Genomic DNA, 14,215 nt, shown 5'->3' with positions numbered 1-14,215 from the left:
CCATCAGACCCAAATCTATTCATAATGTGTGTATGTATACTGTACTCAGTGAACATGTGCTTAGTCTGCTTTTCTCCAGCACAAGGCTTTTCATTAGTTTTTCAGTTTCTACAGAGGAACTGGACTTTATTGGTGCAGCTAAAAAGACATTAATATCTTGAAAAAGTGATATTTTTTAACCTGTATATTCCAGTGAAAAACAAACCCATATAGTACAAATGTGAGCCACATCACTCAAAACCTTCTTGGGGTTCAGAGGCTTAAGGGATGATTCTGGTTTATTTAAGCCTGTTTTTTTCTCCAATGTGTTTTTTTCTTGTAGCTATGTTTGTGGATACTTTTAACTTTGCACTCCATTTTAGGGATTCTGTGAAAATGTTGCACAAAACAGTATGCGAATGGGGTGTTCGAGCAACTAGAGCAAAAAACTTGATATTTACATGAATCATTTTAAACGTTTATTTGTGAGTCTGACTGAAAGTAAAACCAAATATTGGTTGCCTCAATTGGGCAATTTGCCAACTGCCATAGGGATCTCCACCAGGGATACTTGCTGCAGTTTTTTCAAGGTATTTGGCAGGTAGGTTGTTCCAAGCATCTCTCAGGAATCTGTCTCCTTGTATAATCTTTTGTTCTTCTCGTGAATGAAAATAGTTTATTTTGATGCTGCGCAGTGATTTTGGGACAAACGCAATGTCTCTCTGATGGTTCCGCTTTATTGATAAGAGAACGCAAAACAACGCAACACAATTCTTGTCAGTACTGCAGTTACAATAAGTACATTGGAACTTTTGTTAAGAATCAATTTCCAGTTCAACCGTTCAACTTCATTAATCAGTTGTTGCACCTTTCCATTTTATAGCAAAGAGTATTTTTTTGTAATTTGGAGGTGTATTAATGTGGATGGACAGCGAGGAAGGGACTTCACTTTTTTCTGAAGGAAACAACAATATAGAGTTTTTTTTGTTTTTTTTTTTGTTTTTTTTGCATGATGAGATTATTTTAATGGAACTAAAGATTTTGATACACAAAGGGGGGTTTTTCCAGACGTAATCAATAACCGGAGAGGGACGCTAATAAAAATGAAGTCATGAAAAATTTTAAATACAAAAGCAACCAGTTTTATAGCATTTGAACAGTGTCTACACCACCTGGAACTGATTATATACATTTGTTTTTGTATTTGTATTTTTACTTAAACAAAGATTCACTCTAACATTTTCACTATATAATGTGACATTCACCTGCAAACTTCTGAGGTTTCTTAAAAGAGAGCAGATAAAAAGCTGGACTTTCTGGTCAACATTGGAGGAGTTTGACAGTCACAATAGATGTATCAATTAGTTAACTGGTTGTTCCACCTTGACCATTAACAGATTTGGTGATCTGCGTTATATGTTATGACCAAAGCAGATCATCTATGCAGGTGACTGAACACAGGATGACGCAACCTGGAAGTTTACCGTCGAACAATTGGTGTAGCTGACACCTCTCACCCCCATCACTATGTTTGTGCTACAAATCTTTCTATGTTCTGCCGCTGTGGTACATGATTTGTGGAAAATCCTGTTCTAACCCTGTGGTATTAAAAATTCTCATCATAATTAATGACCTAATTGGCTGTCAGTATGTGTATTTCACTGTGGCAATTTCTTGCATTGTCGACATTCACCCCAAAAAGAGAAGGACAGTAGATGCTTTGTAAGTGTTAATGAGCTACCTCACCAGTCCATGTGTGTGATGTTTGTGTTTGGTGTTTCGTGTTACCCCTGTGGTGTGTATGTGTATAAGTTAATAAAGAAGCTGTTGAGAGATGACCAACCCAATGACCTCCTCGCCCCAAGAATCCTTCACTTATTGAGACTCATGATTTACCTCAGCAGCTCTCTCTTAGGAGGCAGATGATGATATTTTAGGCAACGACAGATCAGACAATTTTGTCCACACTCCACCTTTTCCCATCCTTTCCACACCAAAAATCACAACAACATTCCAGGTCAAGTACAATTAGTTATTGAAAATGTGCTCCAGTAGTGTTTTCTTATCTAGAGACTTTTCTTAACCTCTACCAGTTTTAGTCCTTTCAACAGGTAGTATACAATGTTTACTGGTATTTTTCCATCCATACACATATTTTTTTTTAAATATATATTTCAAACTGAAATTTTAACTACTCTCCATATTTCTTTTGTAGGGGGGCAAAGTTTGGTTTATCTGTTCTTTGAGATTTTTTTAGTTGTCAGCTAGTTATCTTTCCTGCTTCTTGGACTCTGCCATGTATAATGTAGCCTATACTGCTGCCTTCTGATGACACTCGGCAGCCTAATTTGTATAATTCAAAGCAGTTAATGGAAACATACCCATTTACTTTCCTTTTTGCCTTTTTTGCGACACTTGAAGCAATTTCTTGAAATTCATTTGCCAGTTTTATGGCAGCACGACTTAGACAAAGTAAAACAATGTTTTTTGAAGAAATTAACAGAAATTTAAGCAACTATTTGTGATTTTGAAAGGTGTAGAGGATGCTATTGCTTTTCTCTACCTCTCAGACTGTACTTCTCGGATATACATTCACATTAAAGAAAGTTCAGAATAACCTCCTTCAGTCGCCACTGCTTTGTTGATGATCAGACATTGTGCCTTGCTTCCGGTTGCGTTGTACCTAAGTTAAAGCCTGTAGACGCTGTAAGGATTCTGTCTGTTTTTAGGCCTGAATTGGTCCCCAAGAAATTTTCAAATTGTGCCTAATGTTTCCCAGATTGGTTGCCTTTTGATGCGTAGTTTGAATTTTATGCCATCTTTCCACTGTTTGACCTGCATGATGGTCTCATTTCTGCTGAAAGGTCCATATTAAAGTGATGTAAGCTTGAAATTCTGTTTATTGAAATAGTAGTTTCCATACTATGGCCAACATTTTAATATTTACTGAGACCGAAATTCACTGCAGGGCAGACTGAAACATATTGTCATCCAGCCATCAGCAGCTCAGTATAATAAAACGGCAAAAGTAATGCTGCCTGTCCCTCTTTTAGGCAACATTGTAGACTATGCAGCTGTCCTGTTTGAATTAACTTTGTTAGAATTTTCAAAGCAGTCATGTTGTGGCCAGTCAGTCATGTGAACATAAAAGTTATTGAGCTTGCAATGAAGCCAATAAAAAATTTGGTGTGTAAGTTTATGTGATGTGCAAGAACAATAAAAATGTACAGTGTTTGGCCTGCTGTAGTGATATGATCTAATGCCATAAACTCAAATAATTTCACTTTTCAACAATGAAGCAGTTTTCAAAATCAATTTGATAACCGGTGACCAAGTATTCCCAAATTGGCTAACAAGAGTTGTTGGGGACATGAAAACAGTAGCAACAGGAAATTTTAACAAATCATTTAGTATATTCCTGACCAGTGCCGAGCACATGAGGAAGCAGCATGGTGGATGGAGGTACTGGATATAACATCTTTGATGGGCAAGACAGAAAATCACATTTCATAAAGCACCCTGTATAATTGGAAACCCAGTCCAATTTAAAAATGCTTCTTCAAAGCAATATTTAAATTTGTGTGTGTGTTGTGTTCATTTTAGAAAGTTAGGTTGGAGCTACCTTGTGATTGACTGGTTGTTGGTTGCTACGCTATTGCAATGCATACAGGTTTATAGTTCTCAGTGCGATCCACCCCTCAGTTGTTACGTCGATTTTCAGCAGACCAAGTTGCCAATGGCCAACCCGGGGCTTCAAAACAATGGATGACGTCACAGTTGCTATGTCCATGTTTCAACTAAAAGCCATGATTTCCACATCTAATTGTTGTTTTTCCTTTAAACATTCAAGCTAGATTTCTAGAGAACATCCTACATACACTATAATGCTGTACACATAGAATTTCTATCAGTTTTGGTGTACTGGTACATGCTGAGTCAACAGGCCGGCTGATTCTTTTGTGACCTTTCCACATGGTACCGTAAACTCCAAAATTCCAAACACACTTTCAATCTTTCTACCTAATTTACGCTAAGCCAAATCTAAAGAGCTAATAACTGTTTAAATTACAACTGAAAACAGTACCACAAGCGTAGCCAAAAAACACAGATTATTTTTTTTATTGCAGTTAGGGCATGTAATAAGATTAGGTTAAATCTTAACACGCACAAAAACTCCTCTTTTCCCCTGTTGAGATTGCACGACTGCTTTCATCATTGTTTATTCTTTTATGTGTTTTCATTTCTAAGCTGCCTGCTGTAGAGTGTCCCATAATTACAGGCCTCTTGATTTGATCAGAGTCCAAATCCTGAGTTATGGGTTCACTGGTCTGCCTCTAAGTGAACTCTTTCTAAGGAGTTTGGAGAAGTTGCTTTACTGAACTACCTTCCTCTCCTTATTGAGGCTCCCTTCACAGTGGTCAATCTCAACATGGCAGAAACAAGAAAGATAGACTGAGCAGGAAACAATGATATGACTCAAACAGTCTGGAAAGCCCTAGGGTTTTGGCTGGGAAGAGTTATGTAAGAAACCCCAGTGGCTTGTGTGTGTTGGAGCTTCTACAGAGAGCGGGCCGGTGGCCGCCAGCACTTGGTGTGGCGGCTGGCGCTTTGCGGTGCTCCGTTGGATCTGTGGATCTATTCCTAGTGGTGTAATTAGAGGGACGCAGATGAAGTGCAGTGGCAAAGCGCTCTCTTTAACAGCCGCGATGTGTGTGTGCTTGTTTTCTTTCTCGTCTTGTCCTTTTCACTTGTCCTTAACGATCCTTGACTTGATTATTAGGTACAATGCCAATGTCAAAATACACTCATGTTTTGATGGTAGAGATATTGTACAACAACTGGAGCATTTCTTTTGACTATGATTGGCACTAGATGGAGTGATTGATTCAGCAACCGTGCAGGGCACCACCCTCTGCTCTTTATTCTCTCAAACCTCTTTCAACCCTACACAGTCAGGAGAAGCATTGCAAGTGAAACCTATTTATTCCAAGTTGTAGTCCTTAATTTTAACTAAATTAAAGTTCTCTATTTGTTGTCAGAAACATATTAGTGAAGTAGTAAGTTAAACTTCAAAGTATTCATTATACAGTTGACATAAAATAAATCACGCACGCAGGCACGCACACACACACTGTGTAAAATGGTGGGAGTCAAATGGAAGTGCTTAATACAATAGGTATACAAGTAACTCAAGAATGTGTGAATAAATGTATTTAGTAAGCATTTCTTACCGCTGTAGGTAATGGCTGTCCAGAGAATTGTGGGTTTGGACAGCTTTTCTTAAACGTATGATACTGTGTACTTAGCTATTGTCAGTTATGAATGTTCCATATGTTCAGAGCTAATCTCTGCACACTGAACATGAATCAGTCAAATCTTAAGTGGACATTATGCTTCATGCACTTGGTCTTTTTGAACACAAACTATGACGTCAACACGGCTCTGTAACATTTTCTACTTGACTCACTGCAGTCTTCTCCTAAATAATAGATGTCGTTGCTGAGAAAAATGCATCAATACATCTCTGTCACTGGAGTGGCAACAGAAGAGATAGTGTACTGGTAGTCTGTTTTTTGATCACAAACACAATGAATGTTTTTTTCATAGTTTTCCACAGAACCTCTCATTCTGCATCTCATCTTTTCCAATTGTTACAACAATTCCCCTCTGTAAGTTCTGTGCCATCTGTAAATCCCTATGCTCCCGTATTGAAGGATTGTAGAGATGCCTATAGAGACAGGCATGTTCACAGATGTGCCTCCATCTTGTTGATTTTACATGTTTGCTAGTCCTGCATGTGCCTAGTTACAAAATTGTGAGGTGCTTGACCAGCCAAATGACACTAGAATGTGCTGTGCAACAGCATGACTTTATAACCTTTAGCATGAGATGCTGTGCACAAGGGTGACAAAGGTGAGCACAAACTCTTCGTTTTTAAACTGTATGCAGGTGTACTGTCCACCCACCGTTGTGCTGTGAAGAATCTCTTTCATTATATTGTTCAGTCTCACACAACACAGCAAGCCAGCACTGAATCATAACTTGATTTTTGTGCATCCATCTAAATGTTCTGAATATGGAAGTTTTGAATACCCCATCAAAGCCAGGAGTAATGGCAGATGAATCAAGACTGAATCTCTCCCCACACGGAACTGTCCCATAAACCATGTCCCTGGTTTAGTAACAGGCCGGTCTAATGAATAGCCTGGCCCGTTGTGCCTGACCATTGAGGCAGCTGTGCCGTGAAGGCAGCTCTCCGTGGTGTAATAACTCTGTCTCTCCGTCTTACTGATGTGTGAAAGAAACCATGCTGTCGCTGAAAAACCCCGGACCCACACGCACATGTTGAACACGAGGGGAATTCCCACACACAAGCAGCTTGGCCGCACATTTATAGCCACACATTTAGCATGGATTGAGTTGTGTCTTCACACCAAGATAGCAATTAGCACTCCCAACTGGCTCTCATGTGATTTACAACATCTGCTCAGCAGGGCTTTCAGTGTTGTCTTTTTCAGGATTTTACTTTGAAAAATGTTTTCTTTTCTTCTGAATCAAAATTGTGCTTAGACTAATGTTGAGTAGTGTATTTATTAGTAATAACAGCTGTTTCCATGATGGATTTAATGAGCATTTTAAGTAACCCATTAGAAATTACAAAAATAAAACAAAAACAACAAACATCCACAAGTTTGCAGAGAAAGTTTTAATTCTTGCGTGATCTAACAAGCTAAAAGTCCAACACACCTTTTCCAAACAAGTTTTGGCCCAGTGATTCTTTCGCTGTCTTTTTTTGTTGTCCATGATGTGGTGAACCAATGTATAGCTAATCACTATCAAGCAATACTTTATATTAAGAACAGTCTATATACTTTATATTAAGAACAGTCTATATATTAGGAACAGTTCATCTTAATAAAATATAATTGTACAAAAATCTGGCAATAATAAATGGTCAAAGTTTGATTATCATAAAATAGTTTATGAAATGATAGTCATGTCAGTGGCTTCATACTAGTGAATTCTGAAAACAGATTATTTAGTGTAGTTCAGTGGAACACAATAAGGCTGAGGCTTTAGGCAATAACTATGTAAAACAATAAATTCATTCAAAATAAACGTGATATGTGGTTACATGGTCAGAGCTAAGGAGAGTAACTGGATTGACCAGTGACAGTGACTCAAGGTTTTTGGAAAACCTGGCTGAGAAAAGACTCGCCCCATCTCCCCCTCTATACCGACGCTAAACAACACACCAGACACCTCAGCAGTGTGGAGTCACTCTCAGCCCACACAGTGCGGTAACACGTAGGTCATTTGTAACTTTTTTACAGTCTGTGTGTAGGTGGGTGGCTTGGTGGGAAGAGGTGAGTTGCTAAGTTTTGTTCTTGTTAAATGAGGACTGGTTTGTTGGTACTGGCAGCATATGCATGGAAAGCCATTTATTATGAGTGGCATAGCTTAAAAACCTCATCATTTCTGAGTTTTTTTTCTAAAAATTAAATGTATAGTAGCTTTTAATTTTTTCATAATTTAAATCAAAAAGCCAGCATCAACCCATGGAACTTACAATGCTAATTACACCCCACGATAAATAACTTACAAGGTTGGTATTCTTAGATTGTTACTGGTAGTACTTTCTGGAGGAAAGACAAGTGAGTCAGTCAGATCACTCACAATTCCCCAAAACAGAACTGTGAGGCGATATTAACATGGGCGCCACACTTAGTGTTGCAGAATCATACATAACTGTACATAATAATAATCAAACCGTACATAATCATTGCAAAAGGAAGGGCTGGAGGTTCTCCGGTGGTGGAATGAGTTACCAACTGCTGTTCGATCTGCACAGTCCCTCTCAGTCCTTTAAGAAAAGACTAAAACCCAGTTCTTCACTGAACACTTTTGCACCCGACAGACTGCACAGAAAAAAAAATGTGAAAAAATCCTATTACCTCTTGCACTGTCTGTAGACACCAAGGTCCTATTATCACACTTGAACTTGTTTTATGGCTCTTATCCAGGTTGTTTTCTCCTGACTACATCCTTGCTTGTGTTGTATATACTCTCAGCCAAACAAAATTAAAACAGTGAACAAGAAAAGCACTCAGAGAGCGCAGTATTCCGCCAAGGCTGCTCAGTCTTTGTATCATTTCCGACAGATGAAATCTTTAATGAAAAAATGACCTTGTGCTGAGCACAGACCTGTGTTGTGCATGTGTATGTGATGTATGGATACCGAAGCACTTGACCTAAATATGTAGCGGGCGGCAGGAATTGATGGGACTCAGAAACACCCCCACAATTAATCAATTGTTCCTTGTATCATTTGTGACAGATAAGTCCAGATAAATCCACAGCGATCAATTTGTAGCAGAATCGCAATCATGTGATCGTCAGCAGGCAGCTGACATAGTGTTCACTTGTTGTCATGGTTACAGTGACGCCGTGTAGCTATCTCGCAATGGAAAATCCTGAACAAATCCATGGATCCACACTATAAGCTGCATCACTGCTAAAATCTAACAAGGTGGTCCTTGTGTCATTTCTGACCTTCCCTGAAGATTTCATCCAAATCCATTAATCCGTTTTTGAGTAATGTTGCTAGCAGACGGATTCACGGATAAACAGAAGGGCAAATGTACGCCGATCGTCACATAACTCAGCCGCATTCCTTGGCGGAGTAATTATTTCATGGCATTCATGTATTTAGGGATAAAACATAAAGTTCTTTCAAGTCTCAGCCACTTAGTGCTCATACTTAAAAATGCATGATGATTTCCTTAGAAACATTTACACTCAGTGACAACTTTTTTTTATAGAAATGAATGGGCCAATGACATATAATGTCATATCCACTTTCCATATCATTGCTTTACACTTGGGAGCATGAATTTGCCACCCTCCAAAAATGTAGTTAACTCACAAAATCATAACCTATCTTATATTGAAAAGTCAGCATTTTCATCTGATGCCAAAGTCAAATTCTCTTGTCCAAAATGGAAGGGGTTCTTTTACTGGGGAGTGTGTAAATCATGCCTGCACAATACTGGAACAAAAGACATTGCCTTATTTAGTTTTTGCAATATATATTGCAATTTGTAAGAAACTGCTTGATAAAGGTTGCATGTGTATAACATACCAACTCCAAGATGCAGTCTGTGGCCAAACCACTGCAAGCTGGTCCACTTGTTCAAGGTGGTATCCACAATGAACAATGTTCACCACATTGTCTGTTGTACAGACTTGATATCTGTCAGCAAGGCCCCTAACAACCAATACTCAAATTCCTGCTGAGATCAGATGAGACACACTTGTATCATCATCTGGAAAAACTGCTGTTTGCAAACATTTCAGTTGGATCTCCTCATTAAGAAAGTGGACAATGTCTCTCCATTGTCTGGCTGGACTAGAAATCTGTTGTGCTGCATAATATTCCACTGTGACAGCTCTTTGCCAACTTGTGCCTTGCAGTTTTCATACAACTCTGGGATGACAACTTGAGGAAAATAGGTGCATAATGGTGTTATATACTGCGTGTCAAGCAACTTGATCCTGTCTTTAAAACCCACTACCTGTCTTAATTGGTAGCATGTTTATTGTAAGGTGAAAAGTTATCACATCAGTGATTTCTCACTGCTGTTTGAAAGGTGCAACACCTAGCAAAGGTACCTGAACCTGTTTTTAGCTTTAGATGACATTTAGATCTGGCTTTGTACTCATCAAACAGAGCTTTGTGGTGTGGACTGAAATGCTAAAATAATTAGCTGTTTTGAATAGTGTACTGGCACTAATTGCAGGACACTGTTAACAAAACACCTATATTTGGTCAACATCCTCCTTTCTGTCCAGTTCTTTTCATACTGGTGTTGCATTTGTTTTTGCTCCTAAACTTTCCTTTTTTGGTGTTTCTGTCCTGATCCTCAATCATTTTGATGTACATATTTGGAGCCTGCAGTTAGTCATTTAAATATCATTTTAAAATTCTCCAAGAGTAAATGATGTTCTTTTGTAGATTAGTCATGGAAAATAGGAACCATGCAAGTTTTCTTTTTTGTATGAAGCAGCATAAACAGTTGTAACGATATGTATCTGATTTAATCTGCCTGGGATTGCATTGCACTTACTGCAATGTGTCTATCGTCCACATCTAAGTGTCGATGCAGAAATTATATACCACACAATGCTTGTGTAAGATTTCTACCCATTACTTCAGATATTTTTGCATTTAGAGTGGAATCTTAAGTCTTACAGTAGCACAAGAAGAAAGGTCATGAGGTCACTGAAAAACTGGGACTGCGACATTGTTTGTTCTGTACAGAAGAAACATGGCAATTTGGCAGTTCATTTCAAGATATTTTGTTTTGGACAAGGTTGAGTAACCCAATCTACCACATTTTCTTTTAGGTGGCTTTATTAAGCATTTATTTCCATTTAAAACATTACAATGGCTAATTGTTAATGACTAAAACACCCATGCAGTAAGTGGGCACCCAAAGGATAATGCATGTGAGAGTAATAATGAGTTCTCCCTTGGACACATGGCTCAGTCAGTCTGTCTGTTTGTTGGTCAGTTGGTCGAGAAAGTATGTTCTTTTAGTCATACTTTTAATCTCTGACAAAATACTGTACGTTACTAAACATTTAAAAAATGTGTTATAAACCATTTGCTGACAGATTTATTAGTACTTTTAAGTGCTAAATAGAAGGGCTAGAGTGTTACCGATAAATCAAATGACATGAATTGTTAGTGTTCTGTTTTTGCATGTAGAGGTTTTAATTTTGCATACTTGCTCCCCCAAAATAGGCTTTTTGCAGGGCCATCAAGGCCAGCTCAATGTATGTACAGCTTCTCGTTGCAGTTTACATTGCTTTCTGTGATTTATGGTTGTGAGCTCATTTCCCAGGTGGGCCATGTTTGTTTGTTTCACAGAGAGAAACAGCATGTTGTGTTAGCCTTTGTCATAATTATGAAATCTTGACTTTCCACTTCAGAAATGTTAGAACTTGCAAAAACCTAAATTATAGTAAGTTGTAAGTAGACAGCGCCAAGGACTGGATGGGGTTTGTCACCCATGCAGCTCTCTTTGAGTTTTTTCTTCTAAATCAAAGGACAATCGGAGCACTCTAAAATCTTACCTATGGCCAGCAGCTGTGACTGTTTAAAGGGATCCTTTTAGTTAACAAAAATGAACAAAATTCTCAGAGACCGTGTAAATGCAATAGGCTTACCTCTCCAGCCTCAGTGTTGCCTGTTTGCTCAGAAGGGGGATTAAGATCTGAGCACAGTCTCAAAATCTTAATCAGGAGGTTGTGGACAGGAGCAATTAGTTTTGGGGATTTTTAAACATGACTTCAAAAGAACCCTAGTGTTAAAGTTCTCTCTGAAGTGCTGTGAGAACGTTTGTCCCATGTTGGCAGACCACAGAAAGAAAATAAACTCGAAGAATTAGGATTCACAGGATTTTGGATTAGTGGCGGTAAATTGGAGTTGTGGCTTTGGCAGATGAATTCTTGCAGGTGAAGTCAGAACAGAGGCTTTTCTAATGTTCTTGCCACTTAATGCAGTCTGTTATTCCTGTGTTCACTGGACAGGCCTCTGGCATATGACAAAATAAAAAACCTTTTTCTTCTTTAAAACAATTCCAGCAGGAAGTGTGCAAATATGTAAATGCTCCACAAAAACAGACTTAAGTGGTATGTTTTCCACTTAAAGTGATGAAAGAACGAGCCTGGAGCTCTGCCTTGGGAACAGTCACGCTTTGTGAGCTTGACCGCTACGGTGCATGCCCCTTGTGTGTCGGCACAACTTTAAAGCCAGGCGACTTTTGCCCTGTTAAAACAGCCGGCATTCCAGCATAGTAATATCAAACTAATAGCAGCTTCACAGCTAGGTTAACCACACACACACCTTTTTTCATATCTATTAATATCTAAGTGCTCACAGGTGGTCTTCCTGTGGAGCACATAGAAAAACACAACCCTTGGTTTCAGCCCACTGTACATCAAATGAACCGTAAGCACCTCCCCCCCTTTTCCTCCGTTGTTTTCTCTGTTTTTCTTTGCAGCCCCTACCCTCTCTCCGTCCCCCATCCTTACTGCCTTCCCGTCGCCTTTTTTTCCTCTTTTCAAGTGAAGGTGAGTTTTAGGGATTCAGAGAACTTTGACTAACCTGTAGAGTATGGTATGTTTAGGGCATTACTTCATACACACTAAGTAATTTTATTTTGCTGATGTCCAATGATATTACCTTTGACCATTTCATTTTCAAAAGAATTAGAGGTTTAACACATAGAAGTCACAGATAACTTGGTGTGCATGTATGGAGCACTGTGCTGAACACCATGGACCAAAGCTTAAATCCGTAGGTGAACTATAGCAAGATGCTTTTGTCATATACCTTGAAAAACTGTGAACCAATGCACCAAGAAGACCTGGTGTTGTTTGAAAGGGTGCCCACAAAAAATCACAGATTTTTTTCTCTTTAGTGCACTTTCTTTGAAGTTAACAACCGCATTTTCTAATACTGTATATCAGCAGAAAAGCAATAGAAAGTTAATGAGATATTCCAGTAAAATATTACATTTAAAAATGGATAATTATACTATTTAAATTCAAGATTTAGGCTTGATATAGACTTTAATATGAAACCTATAAAATAATGATAGATGTAGCCTTCAATAAGCTCCTATTTCATTCTCAGCTAAAAATAAAGCCATTTTCTATTGATCGTGTTTTAATCAGATTGTAATTTGTCACACTGCACCCTCTCTGCTGTATTAGAGGTGGCAGACTTTTGGCTTTCTTGGCTTTGCTGACTAACCTTAATACTTACCCTTCTGCCTAGCTGAAATAAAACTGCTCGTATATTACTGTGGTGCTGTGGTGGTGAAGGGATTAGTGGGGATCTCTCCTCCTTTTCAATTTGCACTCTAGCCAGTAGCAGAAATTGCCCTGGTTAAGAAGAGAGCACATACCTATTAATCTATTACTTGCATACGTATGCAGTTTGAAAGCCAAACTTTTGGCACTTTGTTAAAGAAAGATCTCAAAATTTCTTGAAAGAACACAAGTTCAGTTTAAACAGTTTTAGTAATATAGTTTGAAAGTTGACAGTAGTTTTAAGCGGATTGGTGGGTTGATTGTAGATGGATAGATGGTTGGAGGAACCTGAATAGAAGAATTAAAATGAACACTTTGGTTAGCTGTGTATACATATTAGACTGCAGAGTGATGCTGTGTATGTGTATATGTCCAGCATATGTGTAAGTACGTACAGACACGCAGAAAGTTCTGTCCTTCTCCCCGAAAATGCCAGCCTTGAAGACAAAGCCTCATTTTATGATGGATAGTCTTTCATTTGTGCATTGGGCTCATTTGCTCTGAAGTTTATGCATCCTGGTAACAGTAAAGCTATCTGAATCCCCCAAGTACTCCATCTTGTAAGCTTTATGCTTTCCACATGGTTATAATTTGAGATTTTCCCGATTTTCAAAGCTTTTTTTGAGCCTAGTGTTGTTAATTAAAAAGTGGACTAGTTTTGTTGTGGCCTTCTGTGTTGCCAAGTAGGGAAATCGCCGCCTTCTTTCTTGCTCTTTCCATTTCTTTCTTTGCCTTTCTGTCTCTCTCCATGACTCCCACCCTCCCGTCCCATCTGCCTTTGTCAAGAATAAAGCTAGCCCAACCACTTTGTAAATGAAACATCCTCCCACTATTAATGGGATTGAGCAGATGTTTTCTGTTTGGATGGTCCGAGATGGGACAGTAAAGCCTGCAGCAAAACAAAACAAAAAGATTTTCTGGGGAAAAAAAAATCAGAAAGCAAAAAGCAGATATTTATGGAAATGATTATATCACTTCCCTCATGTCCCATACGGGCGCATGTCTCGCACACATGGCAAATTAGAGGTCATCCCTTCCAGTTTAGCGCATGTCTAAGTGCGTGTGCCCGCAATCTTGGTACTAAAACATCGTAAATAACACTGTAACCCCTGGGACAAGGTGTTATAAATAGGACGTGTCAAACCCTGCTCCGGCCAGCCTCTGGTTTCCCCGAAACCTTCTCTTTTCACCCGCCGAGCGGCTAAGCTACTTTTTAATTTGGCCTTCCCGCGGGCTAACCAACTGACGCCTCTCGGCGAGGGCCTCTGTATTTCAACAACGCCACAAAAGCCCCAATTCTCGGGTGCTCGCACTCACAAAGCTCTCCAGCCTTTCTGAGCTGTTACTTTTTTGG

The 14,215-nt window shown here is 38.9% G+C and overlaps 1 protein-coding gene across 3 annotated transcripts in view; it reads left to right on the top strand.

Moving 5' to 3' along the window:
• The window catches only part of bcas3 (BCAS3 microtubule associated cell migration factor), a 398,522-nt gene that overhangs the window by 64,386 nt on the left and 319,921 nt on the right, over positions 1 to 14,215 (top strand). The window lies entirely within an intron of this gene.

The sequence above is a fragment of the Amphiprion ocellaris genome, chromosome 7, assembly GCF_022539595.1.
Source record: "Amphiprion ocellaris isolate individual 3 ecotype Okinawa chromosome 7, ASM2253959v1, whole genome shotgun sequence".
Lineage (NCBI taxonomy): Eukaryota > Metazoa > Chordata > Actinopteri > Pomacentridae > Amphiprion > Amphiprion ocellaris.
This window is presented reverse-complemented; position numbering and strand designations above follow the sequence as displayed.